The sequence below is a fragment of the Dermacentor albipictus genome, chromosome 6, assembly GCF_038994185.2.
Source record: "Dermacentor albipictus isolate Rhodes 1998 colony chromosome 6, USDA_Dalb.pri_finalv2, whole genome shotgun sequence".
NCBI classification, from domain to species: Eukaryota; Metazoa; Arthropoda; class Arachnida; order Ixodida; family Ixodidae; genus Dermacentor; species Dermacentor albipictus.
Window position 1 is genome coordinate 130211694 of NC_091826.1, and position 22755 is coordinate 130234448.

The window sequence follows — 22755 nt, forward strand, 5'->3', positions numbered from 1 at the left end:
GGTATGGAAAATTTAGTACACACTTTTTTTTTCCTGTCGTTGTTGTGCTTCAATTGATTAAAAAACTGTATAAACATTAACCTTTTTTTTTCTTTCTTCTTACGCGAATTGTGTACTCAAGTGTTGAAAATGTGTACTACGTTAATTTCATGTGTGACCTCCTGAAAGCCTGCCACTGCCATGTTGCTGCCAATGTACGGGTGGCACGGCCTAGTCAGGAAAATGTTTTGCCTTTAGCCGTGTCCCTTAAGACAATCTGTTCATTGTCTTAAATAAATCAATAAAGAGAAAGAATCTGCAGTAAGTAACTCTCCTCAAATTCGAAGCAGTTATGTGTTAGAACTAATTCAAGGAGAGACAAGTAGACTTCAGTAAAGTGTTGTGCATTGTGTTTAGACAGCGTTCGTTTTGTCGTAGATAAACCATCAGGGATGGGAATGTTGGAAAATTGTTGTTGGATTGTCGGAAAATTTTTTCCTGCCTACTACTCAATTTATTATACTCTTTCATATTTTTACGTTTATATCAACTATACGTCCCCCGTTCCCCATGCACACCTGCCTCCGCCCGCTTCTGTGCACGCCACATTCTTATTTGTTATTCCGGTTTCGGTTCCACCCCTCTCTTTTCAACTTTTTTGGTCTGTTCTTTATTATATGTTTTTTGAAACACCCTCATCAACACATTCCAACACTCATGCATCAACACACCCCAGACTCCTTGTCGCCATTTTAACTACTTCAATATTACTCGACGCATTGCTGCTATGCTGCTCAAGTCACTCTTTCAACTCATGGTTGTTTTTGGGTGTTTTGTGTTACTCGTGCACTGAACGCCTGACCGGCCCTTTTAATGCCGCAAAAAAAAAAACATGCCAACGACACCCCTGAATGCTCCCTAACCTCTCACTTCCCCAACGCCCTCCTCTGCCCCCCCTTCTTTTTTCTTTATTTTCTTGTTCTTCCCTTTTTTCCTCTTGCTTCCCCCATTTTTTTCACTCCTTTTTTTCTTTTCTGCCCGCCTCCCTACTTTCCCGCTATTGTCCCCTTGTCTTGGGAACGACGCTCACAGACGTCAGGCGAAAGCGCTCATTACCTCTGAAGTCTCTCCCTTTATAAGCAACCGCCACCGACAACTGCACGTGACGTCACTGCACTAGCACTTTAGAGCTAACATGCCGCGGATGACGAGGCCGCCTTTGACGAAGATAGGTCCACCTATCGAAACGTTGGCGAGCTCCTTATCCCTGTTTACAAACTTTATACCACAGTAAAGAAAGTTTGTAATTCAGTGAGCTATAGGCAAGACAGCTTCTTTATAGTTGTTGATCCCTGCATTTCAATGTAAACATTTAGAACTCCGTTAGTCTTTAGATCAGCGGATGACACCGGTCACGTCGTCGCGCGCCTGCCTTCAAAGCTGCAAGTGAACTGAAGCTTAGAACGACAGAAAGCTGAGCTAGTTGGTGAGGATTCATTATGCAGAAAAGACGTGAGGCGTGCAGACAGGACAAAAGAGTTGAGAAGTGGACAACACGAACGCCGGCGTGTGTGTTGTCCACTTCTCTACTCTTTTGTCCTTTCTGCACGCCTCAGCTCTTTTTTTGCATAACTGAACTGCCCAGGTACTCCCCTTAACATGATCCCTCTAAAAATACACACGCATCTCCTATATTCACTATGATCACTAGAGCCGACGAGAAAATTTTCATGCTCACGTTGCCTTGTGGATTTCGCTAAATTTAGTTTTTGTAGTACTGTCAATTTATAGCTAGGAAATTGTGCTTTTCTTAGGAATTCACTTTGCGTTATGCAGTTCACTGCGCTTAGCATGCTGAATCTGCCGGTCTCCAAGGAGCGACACTAAAACGAAAAGTTCTCTTCGCTGCGGCAACTACACATGGCACTGCAAGCAAAGTTTGTTTCACGGCAACACATACTCATATTGGCAAAGGCTTTAGAGCAATTCAAAAAGACAGGAACGTGACAGAGACACAGGACAGCGTTATACAAGCTATACATGCTTGAGGCGCCCAAGAGCGCGAGCACTGTAGCAGACGACACGAAGCCACACCTGGAGGCATTGCCGCGCCTGCGCAGGTTTGCTTCGATGCGCGGCCGCACTGGCTGCGGTGGCGCCGAGGCGGGCATGCACTCGCGTGTTTACCCTAAGACTGGACGACCCTGTATATACAGATCATGTCAGCGAGGGTCTTGTTGAGTCGTTCCGTAAGCCCAATAGTCTGAGAATGGTAAACTGTCGTCCTGGTATGGGTCGGGCCGCTGAGCGTGAGCACACTTCTTAAAAGCTCCGCTGTGAAAGCAGTTCCTCTATCTTTTATGACGACAGCTGGAGCACTATGGCTTAGGACGATGTTCTCAATAAGAAATTGCGCCGTCTCAGCTGCCGTGCCACTCGGCAGTGCCTTCGTTTCCGTGTACTTGGTGAGATAGTCTGCCTCTACTGTGACCCATTTATTTCCGCTGGCAGATGCCGAAAGTAGGCCGAGAAGGTCCATTCCAATTTGGGCAAACGGCGACTCTGGCTCTTCAACAGCGCGTAAGAGTCCGGCGGGTTTAGTGGGTGGAGCTAAGCGTCGCTGACAGTCAATCAAAGTTCTGGTGTAACGCTTCACCTCTGCTGCAAGCTTTGGCCGGTAGTATTTCTTCTTATTCGTGCCAATGTCCTTGTGTAGCCGACTTGCCTGATATGGCTTCGTTGTGGCATGCCTGCGGGATTTCTTTGCGGAGAGTATATGGGACGACTAACAGGTAGCTGTGCCCTGCCGAAGAATATTTCTTATAAAGGACGCCATTGCGCAATCAGAAGGATGATAGTCCATTTAAATACACTTTAGGCACTATTTGTAGGTCGGCCTTCCAAAAAATATCGATGAGTGAATGGAGGCCTTTATTCTCTTGTTGTCGTGATATGGTGGCAGCATCATCCACTGCTAAAAGGCCTGCGTATTCATCATCATCAGAGCCTGGTGACTCAAGTGACTATCTTGAGAAGCAGTCTGCATCCATGTACTGCTTCCCCGATTTATGGCCCACTGTTATGTCGTACTCTTAGACTAGTAGGCTCCAGCGTGCCAAACGTCCAGAGGGGTCTTTCATGTTGGTGAGCCTACAAACCGAATGAGGGTTGCTCACTACTTGCAAGGAGCGGTCTTATAAGCATGGACGGAACCTACTGTCTGCCCATACTACAGCCAGGCATTCCTTTTCTGTAGCGGAATAGTTGGACTCTGCACGTGACAGGGTTCTGCTTGCGTAAGCAATGACTTGCTAGGCGCCATCTAGCCACTAAACGAGCACGGCGCTTAGACCCCCGTTGCTAGCATCTGTGTGGATTGATGTAGGGATACCTCCATCGAAGTGATCGAGTACAGGTGAGGTTCGTAGGTGCTGCGGTAACTCGTTGTATGCCGCTTTCTGCATCTCTCCCCATATGAATGCGACGCCTCCTCTTGTAAGACTGGTGAGCGGAGATGCAATGTGCGAAGCACGTTTGGTAAAACACCAGTGGTAAAACACCAGTGGTAAAACACCGCAGTGGTAAAACACCGCAGAGGCCAAGGAAGCGTCGCATGGCCTTATTGTCCTTGGGTCTTGCAAACTTCGCGACGGCAGCAATGACAGAGGGATCAAGGGTAACACCGTCATGACAGACCACATGACACAAGAACTGAAGTGCTTCTAATCCAAATTGGCATTTTTCTGCTTTCAAAATGAGTCCAGCGGACCGTGAAGGACGGATAGGAAGCGCCTAAGATGTTCCTCGAATGTGGCCGTAAAAAGAATTAGATAGTCCAAATATACCAAAAAAGTCTTCCATTGTAAACCCGAACGGTTGCATCCATTAGTCGCTGAAACCTGGCTGGGGCTGAGCACAAACAGAAGGGGAGAACCTTGAATTCATACAGCCCATCTGGCGCCACGAAAGCAATCTTCTCTTGATCACGCTCATAGCCTTCTATTTGCCACTACCAATTTTAGATCCATTGATGAGAAAAAACGCGCACGCCGTAGCCTGTCGAGAGAAGCACTATGCGTGGAAGCGGTTAAGCGTCTTCCTTTGTAACACGGTTTAGCTTGCGGTAATCAATAAAAAAACCGCAAGCTTCCGTCCTTCTTTTCCCGAGCACCACTGGCGCCGAAGGCTTTTTGACGGCTAGATGACATCATCCTCTATCATTTTCTGGACCTACTGTTGTATTGCATCACGTTCTTTCTGAGCGACACGGTACGGATTCAGTCGAACGGGTGTTGCAATCTCCTCCGTGATCATGCGGTGCTTAGTCAGCGGCGTTTAGGGCCAACTAGACACATGGAGGAGAAAGAATCCTTAAATTGGTCAAGCAGTTCGCGAAGCTTTCGTCTACTTTTCGGCGGTAAACTTGAAGCAACATCGACGAAAGGTACAGGTCGAACCATATCAGCCGTTGCTTCCACTTGAGCAGCAAAGCAATGTTGAACGTTGTCGATTTCGTCAACGTATGCGCCGTGGTGTCTGCTTTTGTGGCGGTGTTCGTTAGTGAAATTTGTCAGCAGCATGTTTGCACGTCCCTCTATTAAGCTTAGAATTCCACGAGCGTTAACAATACCTTGACACAGCAGAGGTGCCGTTATTTGTTTGGCTACTTCGTTGTATTGTGCGTCCAAATAACCGGAGCAAGAATGCATTATAGGGGCGGTATAAAGGCGTCGTCGTCGACGACACGTAGGGATCTGCGTTGCGGTTCTGCACCATGGTTCTTCATGTCTGTACCAGTGGAAAAAGTGGCCATACCATCACGTATGTTAACCACAACGCCATATTCCCGCAAGAAGTCCTTGCCTAGCATGAGATGTTTGCAGCACTGTTGTAAAATGACGGAGGTAGCGGCAAAAGCTGTATTCCCGATCGCGAGTCTTGCCGTCCATTTGCTTGTAGGCGTCATCAGCTGACCTCCAGCTTTTCGAATGTAAGGACCCATCTATTGCGTTTTAACCTTAAGTTTGTCTCCAAAGGGCTTACTCATTATAGAAACGTCGGCGCCAGTGTCAACTAAGGCCATTACGTTGTGCCCATCAACGATTACATGGAGGTCGGCATTGGCGTTGTTGTCGGCGTTCTGCGCTGATAGGCCATCGATATGCTGCGTTCTTGGCAATAATGGGGATTTTCAGCAATTCGATTACGTGCAGCCTTCCCTGAGGAGGTCGCTGCTTTCAGTTTCCCTGCTGTGGGCTGGGAAACCTCTTTCCCACCCCGTCAGCAAAACTGCGGCGGTTCGGCGATGAAAAACTTGTTGGAGACGGCGACCGTGACCGGATATCTGAGCAGCTTACTTGTCATCCTGTAAGTTGTCGTGAAAGGGCCCCGGCTTTCATCAACCTGAGAGCGCGTTGTGGCAGGTAAATTTCTCGGGTAGCCATCCTGACGATGAGGGCAGAAGCGGAAAATGTGGCCTGGTTCTTCACAATTGTTGCGCAATGGTTGGCGATCGACGGTGCGCCATATATCCATCCTGCGAACTCGTTGGGCTCGCCGAAAAGGCTGTCGTTGGATCCCAGGCTGTGACAGGTGGGCGCTCGCGGTACTGGTGCGTCGTTACTGCACACAGTGGACGACGGACAGCGTCGGCAGGGCTGTAAGCAATTGCCTCGAAGCATGGTTCGGGGGACTGGTTCGGGAGGCGCAAATCCTTGTCGGAGCTCTTGGCGCACAACTTCAGCAATGGAGCCGACTGTGAACTCCTTTGGCGTCACTGCGTGCTTTGCAATCGCAATCTTCTCGCGCAAAATCTCCCTGATTAATTGGCGCATAGGATTTACGTCGGTGGCCGCCAATACTATGCCTCCTGCAGGTGCTCCCCCAGCGTGCAGGTCATAATACTGGTGACGTTGCTTTAGCGCCTGCTGAATAGCTGTGGGCTCTCGCATAAATTTGTCACTGTCGTCTGTGGCCTGCGTACAAGGCCAGCAAAGAGCCCTTCCTTGACGTTACGCATGAGATGATTTAACTTCTTTGGCTCTGTTATATTGGCATCTGCGTGGCGAAACAAACGTGTCATGTCTTCGGCAAACATCGCGATACCCTCATTTGGCCTTTGGATACGCGACTCAAAAAGGCGTTGGGCTTTTTGGGATCAATTGCATTTCCTAAGGTGCCAAGTAAAAGACGGCGAAACTCATCCCAGTTTGGCAAGTTTTCTTCGCGGTTCACGAACCATGTTCTTGCGCTCCCTTCGAGGACGAAGTACGCGTTCGAGAGCTTCTGGTCGGGTGCCAGCGATTGGAGTTGACCACGTGTTCATACTAGTCCGGCCAGTCTTCAGCATCTTCATGCACACTGCCATGAAAGCTCGCGGGGATTCAAAGGTTTTCAACCGTCACGTGTCGGGTTTGCCAACGCCCTTGCTTGAGCAGAGGTGGCCGTTCACAGGGCTGGTCCTTGCAGGATACCGAATTCTGGGCTCAGACCCTTGCAGGCGGCGGCTTTCCCAGTGTACGGGTGTTTCGGTGCGGCGATGTCTCACTGGGCTGAATGTAGGGCTGCTCAAAGGAGTCCTGATCATTGGGCGATGAGAGCAGTACCCCACACATCCACCGGTGTCGGTGTTTACTGAGACTCTGAACATTCATTGTGAGAGGTCGTTCTATCGCACTCTATCGGTACACCCTAGAATACGGAACGCAGTCTTCTTACATTGAGTGTGCACATGCTCTCGAGCAGGTCGTTTTTGCCGTTACCGTCGTGGCTCGAAGCAGACAATATATTTCCGCGGCAATACGTTTGTTTCTACCTCTTGTGCTACTAGTGTACATCACAGTTATGTTTTTTGACAAGGAAATTTATCCATGTGATAAGCTAAAAGGGTGAAGCTAAATTGCGCGAAAAAGCCGTGAAACCCACCGCACTTTTATTCTCCCATGGCACATCTTGTTTAAGGATGAAACGCAAATCACCATTAACAGAGGCTACTTATGTTAATTTCGGTGCTACTGCTTATCATATGTGCACAGAAAAGGATGCGAAAAAGGGAGATAAGGTTGCTATTGGAAGGCTGAGCGTCAGAAAAGAAAGAAACTGTGCTGCGTAATGCAGTTGGAACGTTTTGCTGTACATGCCATTTTTGCCATAGGGCACGCTATACTTCATTACAGCAGTTGTACTGTATTGCGGTGATGCATTTTTTGAAAGACTAAAAGGAGATTTTTTTTTCGTGATTGCATTGACGAGCGCTTTTTTTGCAGCATCGCATGAAAACGCAAATCAGACATACAAGCGGCGAGTTTTCAACTGCCGTTTATGCAGGGCCCTGCTAGTCATCGAAAACGCCCTTGGCATCCTGACAAAAGGTTGGAGAATTATGCGGCGACCGATCAAAGCCAAGAACGACAACATCATCAGATATTTGGGAAACTGCATATCGTTTTGCAGCATTTTGATCAAGGAGTAATCAGCATCTTTTGCTGCGTGCACCAGCAGCAGAAACAGATTGGACAGAGTGTCCCACCTGTTTGCGGTGACAGTCGCTGTTAAAGATGAGCAACTTGCAGTGCGAAGCAGTCGGGTGACGCAGGCATCTGCTGCCGCAGCCTACACAGCGACATGGACTACCCATCATTTTAGCATTGACTCCTTTCCAGCCTGCATGTTTCTTTTCTTTTGGAGGCCGCTAATGTGTGGCTCACACTTGGTGTCCCACATTGTCTCAATATGGACAAGTCGCTTTCGTGGGCATCACCTTCATCAGCCACTTTTGCGGGCCTTTCCACCCAACTTCATACACGTCCGACCATGTAAGCACTTATGCTGGTCTCCGTTCATGCATAATCGCGGCCGAGAAAGGCCAGAGGCACAATTTGCTCTTGGCTGCAGCAGGAAAGGGTGAACGGGGAGCACGAATCACGGTGTGCGTAAATTGGGAGTCTATGTCGCTGTGCAGACTGCAGTATCAAATGCTTACTACGAGAGGCTGCTTCCCAGTGAAACCGACCGGGCCGCAATATTCGAAAAACATAAAACTGCGACCGTAACCAAGTGACATAACAGCAAAATTAAACGGCAATCAGTCACCGCATGAGATTCAGACAATACATTATACATTGGCTACGAACCATCTTACAGGCCTAATGCTTGCCTTTGTCACATGTGGTGGTCTGGTAACGAGCGAACACCTGCGGTACAAACAGATTGGACAGAGCCTTGCACCTGTTTGAACCAACAGTTGCCGTTGAAGATGAGCAACTTCCATTGCAAAGCAATCAGGTGACGCAGGCATCTGCTGCCGCAACCAACACAGCGACATGGACTACCCGGCATTTTAGCGTTAACTCCTTTCCAACCTGCACATTTATTTTCTTTCGGGGGCCGCTATGTGTGGCTCACACTTTTTGTCCCACTTTGTCGCAATGTGGACAAGTCGCTTTTGTGGGCATCACCTTCGGCAGCCATTCTTGCGGGCCTTTCCACCCATACGGCTATCAACTTCATACACTTCGAACCATGTAAGCACATATGCTGGTCTCCGTTTTGAGCAAATCATGGCCGAGAAAGGCCACAAGCACAATTTGCCCATGGCTGCAGCAGGCCAGAACGAACGGAGCGCACCAGTTACGGTGTGTGTATACTGGGAGTCTATGTCGCTTTGCGGACTGCAGGAGCAAATGCTTACCTCGAGGGACTGCTTACCAATGCAACTGACCAGGCCCCCACATCTGAGAAACGTAACACAGTTACCACAACCAAGTGTGGCAGCAAAACCAGATTCTGCAATCAATCACTTCACTGTAGCTTGCACAAAGACCCAGGCTATCAAGGAAGAGGAGCAATCATCAACGAGACTAGAAATATGGAAAATGAGAAAGCTTGCATTCAAGAGAGAAGCCACTCTGCTCTGCAAGCATTGAAGGCCAAAAACATCAAGAAAAGTAAAATGGTGCATAGCACATGTGCATAGGTTAATGCAAGACGCATGCCGATGCTGCATCAGCTATTTCAGGAGAGTAATTGCGCATGACAACATACACTAGAAGATACTGCTACAGATATGTTAGGCTGCTAGACAGTGACTGGTACTAAGTATCAGCGAAGAATCGGTTGACCTTTATATTTGGATGAGGATGAATGACCTCTAACAAAAATGGGCAATGAGAAAGCTTGCATTTACAGAAGAAAAATTACACTTGGCACAAACGGAATTAACATGGCTAGGAAGCTGATTAAGGGCAAACTGATGGAACTCAATCTTTTGGCCAGCGTCGTCCGTGTTTGGTCAGATGTTGCAGGTGCATCTGAAGACGAAGAATTTCTAGAAAGTCCTTTTTGAGTTACCTGGATGACTCAGTCAAATGTCCGTGCTGGTGGAATGGTGGCTGAAGCTCTTTGCAGTCTTAACACAGTCCTTTGCAGACTTGATATCTCATCCATATTCTTGTGCATGTGCTTCTTTGTTCTTGGTGTAAAAGCCTTGCAAATTCGGCTCCAGCCCCTTCCTGTTAATGCAGATAGGAGCTCCTGTGACGACCAAGATGTGCTTGGCATAGACTCTGTTGGGGCAAAACGGTGACACATGAAATACAGCACAGACTAGCCAAATTTATGGGTGTTTTATATGTTCGAACCAATTACACTGAACCATAAATATGAACAAACATTCATATCTGCTGCAAACAGCAAGCCAATACAGCATAGATCAAACATATTTATTTCTGAACCGTGTGTTGTTTACCTTGTAGTAGTAGCCAATGTCCACACAATGACCTTGTTGTAGCAGGCAGCAGCTTCTGTTTAGTGCGTGGAGTGTGTTGCTTTATACTGGCGCCGTCCTCATTACTGCATGTCTGGAACAGAAATTTTTGACTGAATCAGAAATTGAAAAAGCAAAGTTTTGCAATATGAAATGCAAAAAGGTGTGACATATATGTTGTAATGATTTGCGACTACAGAACACATGGAAATGTTCACTGTCTGTTCTAGGGTGCTTAAGCAGCATGTTAAATAAATATTGCTATTGTCCATAAAATTGAGGTCTGCCTAACTACAATGCATGTCAACAGCGCAAGTACTACTAAGATCACAAATGAGAACATTTGTGGGTTCATTTATACACTAGAAGTGATCACACTGCTAGTTCTACAAGCAAATGCATGAAAGTCATGAAGCTATTAGAACTGATGCATTATTTTTCTGCAGGAACGTGATGCACCGCTTCACTACTGCAAAAATAAATGCCCTACGGTAAACCAATCTGAACAGCAAGAACATTTGGAACCAACAAGTACGAAATATGGGTGAATTATCATGCTTGCAACTGTTTAATACATTAAATTCTGTACTTTCACTTCATTTTACCAAAGGATTATTCAGTTTTGTGGACGAAAGACGTTGCCGGCCGACTCGAAAAAAAAGTTTAATATGTATATTGATAAGGCTACTCAGTCACCTACAACCACGGCTACAATAACATGAAAAATGAGACGCGCGTTCCGATATCGCTCTTTCTTTCCTGGTTGTGTGTGTAAACCAAACGACAGCCTCGCAAGTAAAGGTTTATTTAAGAAACAGCAACTGAGATCCTCACTGCCCATATGTAATGCAGGATCTAGTTCGTTAACTTGTGCCCGCCTGGAAGGTAATGAGACGGATATTATATAACGATTGAAGCAGCGGTGTTAAACGACTCACCGTTATTGCCGTTGTCAGCCGCAGCAAAATCCAGCTCCCGTTTCGATGCAGACCTGTTCCGAATGGCTCACGACCGAAACCCAACTGCCGGGCTTACATGTCCGCTTGCAAACACGTAACTTCACCCCAAGTTACATTGAAGCGCAAGAAACTAGTTTTGGAAACAAAGAAGCAACCAGTCTTGAGTGTACGAACGAATGAATCCGTGCCGCCGTGCACTCGGAAATACCGGTAAAAATTTTAAATCCAGGCCAGAGGTCGCGTGAAAGATCGATGATGCTGAACGCTATTTGCGTTTATAATGGCGAAGAAACAATAAACTTACTAACAAAGAATACAATATCTAATTAGCAATGATAATTTTGCTCTGTTTTTATGTAAAAGAAAATGCTTCAGTAATTGTAAGAGAAAGTTTGTAAAATAAAATTGCGCTTATTACGACGCCTCTACCGGGAAATGTTGGAACTAACGAACGCATCCCGAGGTTACGCTACTAGGTCGGCTTTGTTAGCAGCGGCGCGTGGTCGATTTTTTCGCCCTCTGTGGCCATTTGTTGAACTTGAGAGTGTACGGGGCCTGGTGTCACTGCGCAGTTATCGAAAGTGGCAGGCGCCATCACGCGCGGCGTCATCGCGAGAAAAGCGTCCTGCTCGAAGCTGTGCTGCACCTGTAGTTGAATTTAGTGATGAGGACTCTAGTTATGATTCTGAAGAAGACAGTAAAGGAGATTCAAGCTGTGACGGCGACGAAGTTTTGAGTCAGCATGAGACATCTGCAGCTGTTCACCGGCGAGTTTTCTTTACGGCTTTGAGAGGTCTCCTTCCTTGTGCGCGCTTATCAGCCGATCTTTTTTCACGACCTGAGAGCTCTAATAATTATGTTCAGGCTGCATACTTCGCTTGCTTATGGTGTGCTGCCATAGGCAGCAACGAAACTTCCGTTTACGCCAAGAAGGCCACCTGTAGGACACCTCGGCCCAGCACCACGGATCTGCGCAAGACAGTTTACAATGGCGGGGGATTTCTTTATATTGTTCTTCTCTGCAGATGTGACAGAGGCAATGTAGAAAAACGCAATGAGATATGCTTGGATGCATGATATTGTAGCTGCCCAGCTACGCTGAAAGCGATCGGTTCTGGCATAGGTGCATGACTCTAGACGAACTGGTTAAGTATGTTTCTTGGTGAAGTACTTTCTCATCGGACCATCCACAGAAGATGCCAAAAAGGCGGAACTGCAAAATGTGTTACGAGGACCGTAAAGTTGATCAAAAACCATATGTATCGTGCAAAAATTGTGGAGTGAACCCATGCTTCACAAAATCCAGGAACTGTTTCAGCGTATGTCATGAGCGATGAACTGGTCTTAGTTTCTTTTTTGCATCCTAAGAACGGTGGTGTACTGAGCATTTATTTTTTTCAGAAGCTATACCTGGGTTACTTATTTTCGAAATGTATATTCTGAACCTTTCTATAATAATATTTTTCAGGATATGAAGTTTTCTATTGTTCTTTTTATCAACTGGCAGCAAAAATGGCGCTTTCTATAATTTTTACGTTCTGCCTAATAATTTTGTTTGTTTGGAAATGCACGTTTTTGGAAAGAGCATCTCATTATGCACAATATGCTATGCTGATGTGTGCTGAAATATTATTTGTAGTGGTAAATAATTCTTTTCGAGACCTATGAAAACGACAGTTTTGTTGTAGTAACTAAAGAGTTAACTAATACCGCCTTTGTGAAGATATCGTAGACGTGGCAAGAAACCGCATAATTCGTCGCGGACTCCCAAATTTATCAGTGAAATGTTTTCTAATTCAAGTTTGCTTTTTTTTCGATTGCCTGATATTTCGAAAAATCTTTCACCTTTTCGCGCAAGAAAAATCGACTGTAATTATTTGCATAAAAGGGTGACTTTCAAGGCAAGAAAATTTCAATATAACGAAGCAAAGTGCCGATTTTACCTGCTTCGTCATAGCGAGGTTCAACTGTACAACTACAGAGCTCACCATAGATGAATAAAAAAGGCACGTTTTTAGAAAAGGAAGTTTTCAGAATGCTGAAGAAAGTATGACAAAAAATATAAAAAAGTAGGTTTTACCGCGCGACCAACTTCACTTTTGCTAATCATGTAGATGTAAACACCTAGTGCGATCACTGCAAAGCTATTAAATGGATTTGAATGCAGTATGTAACATTACAGACAGAAACCTGTTCTAGCTTCCCTTGAAATCAAACGTTTCATTTACAGTCGCAAACTGAGTACAAGTTTCGGATATTTGAAAACAATAAAAAATACAATTACAAAGTTCATAACTGCGTAGCACAGCATTAAAGGAAAAAGAAAGAAAGGTAACACTACCACAATTGTAGAAAGTGCATCTGTTGCAGCATCCTATGTGGCCAAATATAGGACATCATGAGAAGCCAACAAACATAGACTCCCAGAAAAACATAGGGGAAGTTAGTTGTACTTACTGATGGATTTAAAAAAATTAGAACGCGTGCGATGCTCTAAGAGCATAGATTTATAGCATAGATAACAGCAGCATAGATAACAGCAGCTAACAGCATAAATAAAAGCAGTTTTATCTGCATTAAATGCTCCAACAGATGTACTTTACAGAACTGTGAGATTGTACTGCTGAGCTACAAGGTTGTAAACGTGATACCCTGTTTCTTTTTTTTAGTTTTGCTCTTTGTAGCTCTTTGTGTAAAACATTTAACTGATAAATAACATTTGGTACCAGCAGATCGTCGGTTTAACATTTTTGTTCTTTTGAGTGCAAAACAAGCTGTAGGATGAATGCTGAGTTTGCATGTAGTATTGAAACATGTGGCCACATCCGAGGTAATGCATGCTCCTAACCGCTGGCGTTCATGTTTTTAAGCTCCGCCTGACCGACTCCATCGGGTGTTGAGTGATGTTGAGGTTTGCTCACGGGGGCATCAGTTCGCAGTGTAAATATGCAATGCCGTCCTTTTCGCTTGTGGCATTCTGCTCCCTGAATTGCGCAATGTGTTCCATACATGCTTGTGCAACAGCCTCGTGGCTTGCATTCTCACTTGCATGGCTGTTGAAGAAGTATTTCATCTTCGATGTCGGAATACCGATGCTTCATTCACACTCTTACTTGCTATTCATTTACACTGTGTGGCATGCGCAGCTTTTTGCCTAGATGGTAACTAAAAGTTTTGTAGATTAATGTTCAGTAAACATCACAGGCCTCTCACCTCAAACCTTGTCTGCTCGTGCTGCCGTGACGCCCGCGCTCTGCAAGCTGTAAAGCATAGTGTGTTACGTTGTACAAAAGGAAAGCTACCTTACAAACATTTTAAAAGGTTTCTGGCGGCTAGAAAATTTAAATCCTTGCTCACATACCGTTTAGCTGGTGCCATTTCTACTGTTTCGATTTTTTTTTATCTGGCATCTCTTAAAAAGCAACCAATATTACAGCACATCAGGCAGTAAAATGTAGCGTTTTATGTTGTGCGAAAAGAAAGGTCTCTTGAACAAATTTTCACGTGTAGTGTTTCTAATTGCTAGTAAATTAAAATATGTTATCACATACCGTTTTGCTGGTGGCGTCTATGCTGTTTCATCTTGTATTTCTTCTCTGACATCTGTGCAAAAAAAACCTCTATTACAGCACACCTGATGCAGCATCAGTGCATCGTCAAGCATAACCTCCAAAAAACCAGGTGCATTTCTCAATACGTCTGGCAATTCAAACCGCTAATAAACATGTAAATTACAGTTCATGCAGTAATTCTTAGAAACATGACTGTGTTAAGAGTAACGTGCATTTCAAGTTTTCTTTACGCACAAGTGCAGGTTTCCACGCCTGGTGCCATGGCATCGGAGGATACGCCTGTTTGTTTGCCATCAGCTACCCCTACTGCTGCATGGCTACAATGACAGTGAAAGAATAACTTTTCATGTATGACATTTGACAGGGACATTTCTGCATGCAAATGTTACCATTGGTGAACTGGCCGCCAGTCATTCATGCCTACTCACCTCTGCTTACGCTCATCCATTGTGGTGCAAATGCTGTAACGAAATGAGCAATGTGTATTTCCATTCACCTCTTAGGATAGCACATGTGCCAGCATACATGTTGTGTTGTGAAATGTTGTGCATTAGTACTTTTTGACCTCCCAAGTACTAGTTTGTACAGTTTTCAAGGTTCCACTTACAGAAAGTTAGAGGTTTCTGTAATGGTCAACCATCGTATGACAAACTACATCGTTTAACGCTATCTTATATGCAGGCTGAAATGTGTACGTTATCTTGATTGAATGACATCCATGCGGTAAAGCACTCTAAAGATGCCTTTCAAATGGAAGTTCGCCGTCGCTAACCTGATTATTGTGACATGATCCAGCCTAATAAATTTATAGGTCGTGTACAGCTTAATGTCCTGACATGCAGGTGTTTAAGGGCTACCGTACTTCCGGAAAATAAGTAGTCTTTTTTTCTTTTAAGGTTTCGTCCGTGCCTGTTATACAGCGATGTGACTTATATATCATGCACGATAACGCGACCAATGTAGGCGCTTTCTTTTGCTGAGCACTCTATGCCGCAAAAGCAGTGCCAGGAAGATACCGCAAAACGCCTTCTAAATGTGACCCACGACGTGACCCACGGCGGTGACCCACGACGGTGACCCACGACGGTGACCCATGACGCTGACTCAGCTATGATGCCGGCTGAAGTAGCTCTGCCTAGTATAGCTGTGTCAGAGCGAGATGCGTTTTTGGCTTCAGCGAAGGTGCAATTAGTGTTAGTTTTAGGCACTATGAGGAGTGTTGGTAGGTCACTCTTTTCTGCTAGAATGAGCTGCTCCTAAAAAAGATTTTGAGAAATTAGTGAAGCTTAGTATTTTGATATTACCATACAAGGGTACATAATCGTGCTTCATCATGCCGACCAAATTAACACGGAGTCTTACACCAGTGTGACTCGTCGGTCACTTTTTTCTTTGGAAACCATTAGGAGTGGAAATTCCCGGCAATACAGAGGTGCAACCTATGATTCGGAATGTGCGGAAATTATGCTTCATGCATGCGGTAACTGAAGATGAAACTTTAAGGCTACATAAATTTTGTGATTGTCCATTGCTTGCCAGCGCAAACACCATTTGAAGATGGAGCTGCACACTGTAAAAAAAATTTTCCTTACTTTACAGAAAATTTGCTGGTAATTTGTGACCGAACACTCTTCCGTAAATTAAGAACGGTCATTTCCGTAGAACGGACAACTGTAAAAGAGAGACCGTAATACAAGATACGAGAGCTTCTGTATCTAGAAAACGGAAGACTCTGTATTCTGAATCTGTACTATGACCGTTAAAGTACGGTGCTTCTCGTATTCAGAAACGGAACGTAAATTAAGAACGGTCATTTCCGTAGAACGGACAACTGTAAAAGAGAGACCGTAATACAAGATACGAGTGCTTCTGTATCTAGAAAACGGAAGACTCTGTATTCTGAATCTGTACTATGACCGTTAAAGTACGGTGCTTCTCGTATTCAGAAAACGGAACACACTGTATGCTGAATCTGTACTATAACCGTTAAAATACAGGTGCTTGCCGTATTCAGAAAATGAAAGACTCCGTATGCTAAATCTGTACTATATCCGTTAAAGTACAGGTGCTTCCCGTATTTCATCTTGCAGAGCATATCCATTATTCGAAGAATGTGCCATCGGGGACAAAATTGCCCAGGACGTCCGAGAGTCGACCGAATTTTATTGGAGTGCTATTTGCTGGGATCAGCCGTGCCACCATCTGCGTTCAGAATGTGCATTCGTGACCCACTGTTTTCAGCGGTCTTGAGCAAAAATGCAATTTGGTCAACGCTCGCACTTCCAGGGTACTTTTGTCCACGATAGTACATCTCCTTTAATGCAAATGTCATGAACGCAGCTCATAGTCAAAGCAGCAGGTCTCCATTGAGAAAATTGTCTTGCCAACACACTGACATGGCTGCAGAGATAAAACACTTTGCACTTGGTGATATGAATGCACTGCATAGCATATATACAAAAAGGTGCAACATTTCAGTCCTCAAGTTCTTAGATCACAGAAGCAACTTTATTTTCTTCAATCACTCGTCTCGCACTTCTTCCTGGTGAAAGTTGTTCTTGACTCCAAACGCTTGCAAGGATAAACTTGCTGCTGTTAGGAGAAACAAATAGTATTCGTGAATATCCATCCTAAAGAAAGCGGCAAAAAAGTATAATCACAGAACACGACAAAGCAGTAACTTCGGTGTTAGAAAAACATGTAAGTAGATCAACATTGTTGGAACAAGGGATGTTGCTGTAGCCAACATTTCGACATAGGTGCTTGTCATTAGGGTAGCAAATGTTTTCCTTGGTTGTGTTGTTTTGGATTTTGCATATCTCACTGGCCCCTAGCCTCATTGGGGGAGAAGTAACTGGTGCATATAATAGGTCAAGAGAAGCCAAAGTGTTAAAATAAAGGAAGGAAGGGTGTGCTTAGCAGTGGTGATTGTGATGGAGCGGGTATGAGCGATGCTGTCAGTACTTGCCAAGAGTAGGGGTGACCAAAACAGAGAACGATGTACCCATGTAAGCAGTCATTAATCCAGTAGCCCTAATATTCCCAGAAGACAAAATAGGTATCAAGAAAAACAGTTTGCACTTTTGGAAAAGGAAAACGAAGAATTAAGGAAAATAAATTTTGTATCAAGATGCATCTGGTTAAGATCACTGCAAGTGGTAAATGAAGGCGCATTATGAATATATATTTGGTTGAAAGCCGATGAAGAAAAGATATATTAACCAAATATTAAAAAATAGGGACATTAAAATTAAACTGGGTATGACCATAAAACAGTAAAGAACAGCCTGTGGAAAAAAAAAATGGGATGGATAATATAACCAGGTGCAAGATTGCAAAACGTCGAACGCTGTTTATATTCATGCTGCTGTTGACAGCTTCAAGTTTCTGTCTTCCTGTGGAACCTTTGTCTTGCTTGAACAAGGAAATGGGTCATTTTTTAAACAAGCCAGTTCAAATGCAGTTCAAAGTTTCAGCAGTGTTATATAGAAGAAAATATTATGGCCAGTTCTGGGTGTGCTTTCATTCACCAGTTATTTCCACCGGTGTAAGTTCAAAATTTAATGGTCTAAATGGACCTTAGCTCTTGGCAAACCATTAGCTGGTCTTTTTTTCAACACAGATGCCTGCACATTATATGTGTTGGCAGGAATGCTAGCGAACTACATTATACTTGTTGCCACAACCAAAGTGAAACTTGGTAACAGTGATTGAAAAAAAAACCAGCATTCCACAATACTGATTCAAGTCGTCTGGAAAAGTTGCTTAAGTTAACGTACACCCCCTACCCCACCAGACACAATTATTCACCACATTGACTCTCATGGTGTCAACCATGCTATTAGAAGACTAGGCATCAAGTGAGGAGAATTAGGGGATAAGAGGGCACAATGCTTTTTGTTAGAACATCAAATGTGCTTTACATAAATGCTACATTCCAACTTACAAAGGAGCAACCGGTTTGTGAGATAGTGACCAATGCATACGAAAGCTAATGACATTCTGTGCAGCAGAATCTTTACGATGAGGTGTTATGCGCACAAGTGCACTCTTTCACACAAAATGACATCCTGCAGTCAAACCTTGTGCCAACATTAGAGGTTGAAAAACACCGTAGTGGAAAGCAAAGAGTGCTAAATTTGTTGAAAATTACTAAAAATTATTCGATTATTCATTATCCTTACTGTTCGTTAAAGATTCACAGATTGTTCCCTACGGGTGCTGTAAACAGGCACCCTGCTTTTACAGTGGTAGCAACAATGATCTGTGGCACAGACAAGAATAAATGCTCATGAAGTTTGTGCAAGAGTATACCCTACAAATTGCACCCCATTACACATTCCAATATGGTAGAAGAGGAAGACGAAAAAAACTACTTTCTGGTGGGGGATGCATACCCTAGAATAGAAGAAACAAGTGTACCCTAACCATTGCTGCTGCCGATGCCTGAGGACTAGGAGTTACATATAATATGGCAGTTACAATTGTTTTTCCACAAGCACTGCAAGCTGCGGCCAGTTTACCAGTACACAGCTGTAATAAATTTAGGGCAAGCTAAAGCTCTCTAATGGATTTATCTCATATGACACAATTGGAATGCAATATTCTGCAAATAAGTGAAGCGCGATGTGCCATCCCATACAATGAAACACCTTTGAAGAATCTGAATCACCACCTGCACTCTTAGGCAAAGTTACACCCTTTGGAGTGTCCCTTCTGCCACACAACAATAATCGTTATATGCCTTGATGCGTTTCCTTTCTTGAAAACGCCACGCCCGCTACTTTGCTGTCGGGAATGCTATCATGCTGATAACGCGCATGCCGTTCGTTACTGGAAAGCACAGGGCTCGCAGTGTTAAAGAAAGGAAATGCATAAAGGCAGATGACAATTATCGTTGTGCGGAAGAAGGGGCACTTCAAAGGGTGTAACTCTGCCTAAGAGTGTGAGCCGTGACGAGGAAAAAGAGTGTGTTCTGTGTAAAGTAGTGCACCTGTATAACCTAAAGCTTTAGAGAATGCATTTAGTATGAGCTGGGAAGGTTCCTAATTTTAATTGCACACAGTAAAAACCTCCATGCAGTTTTGCAAAATGCAAACCCCCTAACTTTTTGTTGTTCAAACGTAATGACACGTAGGGCCATAACATGTACATTATGGGTTTCGTTCCCAAACAATCAAAGTGAACAGCACCAACCTAAGTGTTATGTGCCTTCTTGTTAGTGTCGAATGCTGCGATCGGCAGAGAAACGGATTTCTGGAGCAATATAAAGTATTAGGTACTGTGATCTCAGTTCTTTCACTGCTGTTTAAGCATTATCGGGTCTTAAAGTAAAAAAATGAGGAATAAATACATGCATATTTTACCTCCCAACCCTCATAAGTATTTAGTAGTCTGGATTATAAAGGATTCCAGATTTACAACGCAGGACAGATTTTATTGCACTGAAAGAATGGCATCATGCCAATGATTCTGCATTTGGTGCTATATTTATTTGTATTTAGTTCAGTTGGAATGTGTGTGTATCGTCAGCGATATCGCTTGACATGTTTTAGATTGACTGTTTTCTAAATTTAGGCAAATTCGTATTTGCAAATAACCTTGTATGACACCAAGAACTTGCTTAGCAGGAGTATTTCTAACATTTGCAAGATATGAGGCTCTTGAATGCATATCTAAGCCTGGAGTACACGCCGCCCCCTAATCTCATCAGCAAGTTTCTGGAACTCATGTACGAGGTTTCTTATGATGAATGTAAAGTTGCTTGAACGGGAGAAATAGGGAACTTATAACAGGTGAATTATGCAGCATAAGAATGATGTCAGCAAGAAGCAAGCATCAAGAAGCACTGTCACTCAATGTGCATAGACTATCAAACACAAGAATTATTTGGGATGATTTAAAATTCTGGCATTGGAACGAAATGTCTTTTAATGTATATATAAACTATGATTATTCACTCTACTACCACTACCTTCATTAGAAACATTCATAATCATTATCCTATCTATGCCACATCATCCTAGCTAATATTCAAGCCTTCATAAGCTGCTTTTTTTTACTGCTACTTCTCTGTGGGAAAGAGGTGTCCGTACGAAGACCATTACCCGTTTTTGATAAATGATAAGGGAAAAACTTCACACCAAAAATGCATTGAGCTTGAGCAAGTTCTGTGTTTGATGCTGTTGATTCTTTTTTCCCTTTGCCATCATTGACCCACCTGGTTAGCTAAGTAGACAGAAAAGCTGCAGGAGAAAGGTGGGGGTGCGAAACCAGACTTGTGCCCCAGGGGACCTTTTCACGGTCACTGGAGGAACTGCCTGTGGCCTCGGCATCTTCCTTGAGGGCCATGGCCATGTCTAAGAAACCTTGTCTCCACAGGCTGCACAAAGAAAAATAATTTGCTGAGCTAAGTCTTTTTCTTAAAAGAACTCATTTAAGTTGTATTCGTGGCTTTGCACCACAAAACTGACACATGACTGGCCACTCAAGACACTTTATGTGTATTCGCAGGCTTATTCCTTGGAAAAACACTTTTATGTAGCACACAATGAGTAACAGTAACAAAAAAGTGTATCAGGAGGCTTTCATATTGCTCTACAACTTTTGATTGACACATTTCATTTAATTATTTGAGATATTTAATAACTAATTAAGAATTATGTAATTAGGCAGAATGCACAAAATAATCAGAGTATATTCAAGCGATGACAAACATTACCTTCATTTTGTCTAGTTACATCGCATTTACATATTTCTAAATCTTGGTGCATGATAGTTAAGCCACCCTGTAGATCAAAAAACAATATTAAAATTTTCATAATCATCTCTTGCGTGTTATTGGTGGCTATGGCTGCTTCAAGTTATTCTTTCAGTATGGTACAAGCAGTTTTGAAGTGAAATTGTTTTGCATCGAGGGTATGCAATCTAGACAATCAAGCAAAAGGTCAAGTTGAGTTCACTATTCAGATGCTTAACTAAGAAGCTGCAGGAAAAGGAAACAGGACACAACACCGAATAAACAATGCAAAATTTGAAAATTCAAATTGAACAAGAAACCAGTTTTTGAAAACACAGAAAAAAGCCAGCAGCTTACATTGAATACACCCTTGCTATGTACTCCAAGTGAAGTTGTTACCGCAATGCTTGGGCACCATATGAACTTAACAATCAACAACTTCGAGCAGAATATTAACACCACTAAATGAACTGGCCTTTGAAGATTCTTGATCTGAAATCCTCAACGACTTGTTCTGGCGTTTAATCTGTCAAGCTCAATCTGTATTCTCAAAAGATGGCTCTCGGCCATAATTTCTCTAAATGCAACATCAGCTTAAATCTCAAGATAGGGTTGACCTGTAAATAAAGTGGATAATGCATGGCAAACATCATGAACTCTCTTACATGTTAACCAGAGGGGTCACTCATACAGCCATGAAATTGTGATGCAGACACGATATATTGAAGCTGGTTTTGTGAAATGATTCATGCTTCCAAGGCTTCTTCAGTTGTGAAAGCTGTATCCGCTAGCTAAATAGGCGATGAGAATAAAAAAAGAACTTAACATGCTCGCAATACGTTGGCCATTTGCAAGTAAACAGCAGCCTTTTTGGGCGCCCAGGTTGCCTGGTGCAAATCTATTATGCCACAGTACTTGCGTTACCCAGTACCAGCCACTTTAAAATGCAATGTGTTCAGAGCCCTTTCCCTCTCTTTTTCTGCTTTGGAAACAGTTTAACATGTGTTCAGTAGGCGTCGAGAAAGGGGACAGAAAACACTGTGCACCACTGATTTCTAACATGTTTCGCTGGATGCAGCATACCGCACCGGATGCAGGTGTAGCCAGTGGAAATGCGATGTCATGCAGTCGCTTGTCCTGGAAGCAGGGCATATGGTGGACTAACTAGTGCGTGCGATCAGATAATATTGCTGCCGAAAAACTTTTCTTCGTGGTTTTTCACATTTTAGGAGGTCTCTACATGTCTGGCAAGCGCTTTTATGACAATCTGAACCCGTATACGATAGTGTTCTCTTACATCAAGTTTTTTCTGATTTACCAGTGTTTCCATTGCACGCCTCTTATGTTAGCGACACTGTATACACTACAATGGAGAAATTCTGGACACCTCGAAACACTGCTTGTGTAGTTTATGGCACATCAGGCAGGAATGTTAGGGGAAGAAATGCCACACACCCGTGCAACAAAGTGGTGCCGCAAAGTTGTGAAGCACCAACTTCCGGGACAAGGCCGGCTTTAGTCGAGGGCGCTCGATGTGCTGTTCATCCCCTGTAGTAGAGATCAGTGGCGTGGACCCTTTTATACTGGCTGTCTTTTCTGGCCGGAACCTTGGCAACAGCTTCCACCATAGTTTTTTTTAACCTGCAACATGTGCAGAGAAAGTCACATCACTGTGCGTTGATTGTATGCCTTTATTGTTCTACACATTCTATCAAATGATTAAAAAATACAGTTAACACATTT

The 22755-nt window shown here is 43.7% G+C and overlaps 1 protein-coding gene and 1 long non-coding RNA gene across 6 annotated transcripts in view; one reads left to right on the plus strand and one right to left on the minus strand.

The window, feature by feature from the left end:
- Positions 1–22755, plus strand: part of LOC139061367 (uncharacterized) — a 409988-nt gene that overhangs the window by 231309 nt on the left and 155924 nt on the right. The gene's annotated exons all lie outside the window — the stretch shown is intronic.
- LOC139047120 (uncharacterized) lies at positions 9496–10796 on the minus strand. The gene is made up of 3 exons (XR_011507048.1): positions 10681–10796; positions 9725–9836; positions 9496–9542 (listed from the first exon to the last, which is right to left on the minus strand). It is a non-coding gene; the product is annotated as an uncharacterized lncRNA (long non-coding RNA).